The following is a 4788-nucleotide window of genomic DNA, read 5'->3' as shown; positions in this document are numbered from 1 at the left end:
CACTACCACACATTTCGACCTTAAAACTTTTATCAAAACAGACAGGGTAAACTTTCAAGTCATGACACAGCACATGACCCTGCCCGTCGTCCTTATAGTGGTGCAGAATTGTAAACAAGCAACTCCTATATCGCATGAGTGACAGGAAATCACCCGACTTTTACTGGCCCTATTTAGCAGAGCATCTAAGCGATAAGGACTCGGGTACAATACATTGAATTCCTAAGATCTTATGCAACTAGGGTTCATTTCAACTCCTAGACGTAATGCAAGATATATAATATAATATAATAATGGGATTGTAATAGATTGAAATACTGGGATATGCACCGGGGCTTGCCTTCTTGAGTGGGGTTGGGGGCAGGAGTGTCAGAGGCTTCCGAACTTGGATTCGGGGCTTCAGTTAGTCCCTCGACGACTTGCGCTGGGTCTTCTGAAAAGCCTTGGTCTTGTCCTAAGACCAACTCGTAGTCCCCGTCGTCAAGCGTCGTTGATTCTATATGAGATGCAATAAATTAAGTAAGATAAAATTTAAATTTAAGATTTTATATTTCAAACGTTATAACTTATCCAATTAATACACAAAAATTCATTAAATAAAGAGAGTTTAGGTTTGAAACACTATTTATAAAAGAATCATAAAGACATTGTGGGGTTTGTTGCAAACCAGAACTAAAATATTTAAATTAAATTTGAGATGAACCAAAATTTAAATTCAAAACTTTAAATAAAAGATCATAGGTTTTAGAAATTTAATTATATATTAAACATTAAATAATATCACATTAGAGAATGATGGTAAACCTTAATTAGAAAGGGTTATACAACAGGTTGAGTTAATATTTCAAATTTGAAAGTCCAAATTAAAAAGAAGTTAAGTTTAAATCAAATTTGAGTTTGAAACTTTGCACAAAGTTACCTAGAGCTTATAGAACATTCATGCCAAATTTCATAAGCAACAAAGCATGAAATATCAAGGTTAAACATAAACTACCCCTTAAACTTAGGTTTAAAATAGAGGTAAAAGTATTTTGTTTCAAACTAAACTTTATTAACAAAAGTTATAGAGTTTGAAATCTAGTTTCTAACAAAACTAGTTTTGCCATTTTTGAATTTTTCTGCGAATTGCTATGAATTTTACAAGACAGAACATGTACACACATGAAATAACAGCCACTCTTTTACAAACCAGTCCCTACATTTAGCAGATAACCCCCTGGAAAGAAAACAATCAACGCAATTGAGTCCAATAGCCATGACCGGCGGTGGGGGCTCGGGTCTGGCCAAATTCCGGCCATAGGGCTCGCCGGCGGTGAGGGGCAAGGGAAGGGAGAGCATGAGGGAACCCTGAGCTACACACCGGTGGTCTTGGAGGGGCTCGAGGTGGCCGGAGGAGCGCTGCCCACGGGAGGCCGAGCCGGCGGCCGGAGGTGTGCGGCGGCGGTGGAGCTCCGGCGTCCGGGGGAGGAAGGACCGGGCTGGGGAAGACGCAGTGGAGGATGGGGGAGCTGATGGCGCTACTGGTTCGGGGAGGGAGAGGGCGAAGGGGAGAGTCCCACTACGGACTGAGCTGGGCGGCGCTAATGGAGGAGGCGGCGGCAGTAGGGCGCACGCGAGCAGGTCTGGGCAGCTTTTATAGGCAATTGGAGTGAAGGAAGGGAGCCAGGGCGAGCTGAATTTCGGCCTTGAGCCGCTACGGGGGGGGGGGTGAACCGGGGATCGCTGCGGCGGCAGAGGCATCGGCGGCGGCGGCGCTTGCAGACCCATAGGCGACGTGGTGCACGGGCAAGGCGCCAGCAGGGGGAAATAGAGCGGTGGGAAGGCAGGAAGGTGACGCGTGGGCGAGGGCGAAGCTGGAGGTGGCCGGCAGCGGCCGGGGGCGGAGCACTGCGCCGGCGGCAGGGCGCCAGAAGCAGAGCAGAGGGAGCAGGGGTGCCAGGAAGAAGAAGGGGGAAGGAATGAAACCGGGGACTGATTTGCAATATCAGAGAAAAATAGGGACCTGACTGTAAAGAGCTTGCAACTTTTAAACCAGTGCTCAAATGGAGATGGTCCAAAAAGCAAAAGTGGATAATTTTTCAAACTCTACAACTTCTCTTTAAGGTTCATCTGCAGTTGAGCAATAGTTTTGAAGATACTATAAACTTAGTAATTTTTTTCAAATTTTATGTAAGTCCTATGGATAAAATTACTTTTACATATATACCCAGGGGTAATTTCACATATTTTTTTGCAATTTAACCACAGACACCATCTTTTGCAAAACAACCCTCATACTTTTAAACTTTTCTCTCTATTTCCAACCATTTTGCATAAAAGGACCTCTAGTTAAAATTAATTACATAAATATCATTTTTTTCATAACATTGCACATATTAAACACACCTTTTGCCATACTTTGGACATAAAAGCATACCAAAACTCTAGGGTGTGACCAAGCTAATTACCTGAGCATCACAGCCACCCCTTTCAAGGGCTCTTCTCCAGGTAATCGACATGCTGCTCCAATCATGCCCTGCATGGTCGGGGCAGTGTTGCGTTTATCTGTTTATCCTTGTGTTGCTCGTACTGAAGCGTTTTTGATGGCGAGTAGCACTAGTTATCTTAAATGATTATGATACTGCATTGGTTCGGATAGTAAATCATATTTTGTTTGCTGCTTGTAATCGTTGAGCTGTCCTTGTGTCCGATCTCGGGCGCGGGGGTAGTGTCTTGCTCTGTTATTACCTAGTAGATCCAATCTGTTATCGTAGTTCTTTGTCTTACAAAGAATTGGTTTAATATCTGCATGATTAGGCCCTTCAAATGGGTTGAATGTTCCGGCTGCATGTTTGGTGCCTTATGATAACTTGACGAGGGATCGTTCCGGGGATCAACTTGTTAGTTGGTTTTTAGGCCTCTTTTTGGGTTAGTGTATGGTAATCTTTCATGTTTGTTAGGCTTAATCGCACGTAGGATGTTCCGGTTATGTAGTGAAAGCTTTATCGTCGCAGGTTAGATTAATTTGGTAATTGCAGAGCATGTTTTCACCTTTTCTTGTCGGATTCGTGCAAACAATCATATGTTTAGTAGATCCGATCTGTTGAGCATAGCAGTCGGCTTCTTCTAGCCGATTCTAGTAGAGTACCCGAAGGTCCAGCCTGGCACGAGGACAGGTCTGATCAAGTACAATGACTCCGTCGGCTTCTTTGGCTGACCACGGGAGTCATTGTAAGAGCCGATCACGGCTCGGACTAATGTTTAAACATGTCTGTGCATGTAGGAAGATAGCTGACGAACGACTTCTACACCTTCCTGATCAGGTATAGGTCAGGTGGCACGCCTAGCACTTCACCAAGCCAGGGCGTGTGCCGGACTCTTGGGCCGTTGATCGAGGGACCGGGGCCCACCAGCAGTCCCGGAAGCCTCCCGGCTCCTCGTGTTGCCTGTCGCTGCTCGCCGGTGGGTTTTGACCGACAACAATTATAAACCCTAGATTTTAGTGTAAAGTGCGTATGTTTGATCTTGTGTATGTGTGTTCAAATTTAAGTGCAAAGGGAAAAAGGGTATTTATGTAATTTTGAAAAAATGTGGGCCCTCTAGTGTTAATTGGGTAAGAATGGGAGGTAGAATCAAAACCTAGAAAGAATGTGACACTAGGTGTCAAATTTATATCACCATAGGAAAGAAAGTGCAATAGATATGTTAAATTCTAGGAAATTTTGGTCTTTATGTTGAAATAAGGACCTAGATGTGATTAATGCAAAAGTATGGGTCCTTTTATGCAAAATTATTGAAGTATAAAAGTAACTTCCAAAGTTTACTTAGGGCCAAAATGTAAGAATGCAAGTCATCATGACATTGCACGAAAACTTGCAATTGTGTCCAAAACTACATGAAATCTACCTCAGTAAGGACAAAATCTATTCAAATACCACTTTTGTTCAAAATATAAAATGTAAAGATGTATACTTCGGGTTTTTGAACTTGAACCCTAAAGCAATGTTGTAGGGTTTGAAAAACTCTCCAACTTCTATTTTGGGCATTTCCTCATTAGGGTTTCAGATTAATGGGAAATTTTACTTTACCAAGATGTCCCTAGATTTTCTGGTTTTGCACATGAGTCCTTCGGACCCCCCCCTCCTTCTTCTTCCTCTGGCATCCTCTGCTCCCCTGCTCTGCCCCCTCTGCCGCAGGCGCAGGGCAGCTCCCCCGGCCGCCGCTATGCCGCCGCTGCCGCTCCACCTCCTGCTTGGTCGGCCTCCACGCGTCACTCTCCCCCTGCCCCGGTCCTATTTCCTCGCTCCACTGTCCTCTTTTGCACACGCCACGACCACCCGAGCCTCCGCCGGCCGCCACCTCGCCGCCGCCGTGTTCCGCGTGCGTGCCTGCTCTATTTCCCTCCCCCTTCTGCTCAGCAACACCAGCAGCTCATACTTGATCCATTTCCACCTCTTTTCCCCTTGCCGTGTGCACCCTGAGCCCCGATCGCCTCCGCCGCCCGCTCCTCCCTTCCGGTGAGGTACTGGTAGCCGTGGACAGCCACCATCGACCACCCATTGCCCCCACCGACCTCCTAACAAGCTTCCCCAGCCCCTGCTCGTGCTCACCAGCCTTTAAACACCGTCGAATTTTGGCCGGAGCACTACTGCCGACGATCGCCGCCCGCCGCCGCCCCCTGCTCGCCATGGAGCACCCCTTCCCGACCCTCCTCGACCCCAATCGACCCTACCTCGAGCTTCCCCACACCGCCCTGAAGCTTCCCGACCTCTCCCTCGCCGCCCACAACCACCGGAGCGCCGCCCCCGC

This window comes from Panicum hallii, chromosome 1 (genome assembly GCF_002211085.1).
Source record: "Panicum hallii strain FIL2 chromosome 1, PHallii_v3.1, whole genome shotgun sequence".
Classification (NCBI taxonomy): domain Eukaryota; kingdom Viridiplantae; phylum Streptophyta; class Magnoliopsida; order Poales; family Poaceae; genus Panicum; species Panicum hallii.
The sequence above is the reverse complement of the archived record's forward strand: the minus strand, read 5'-3'. Positions refer to the sequence as shown.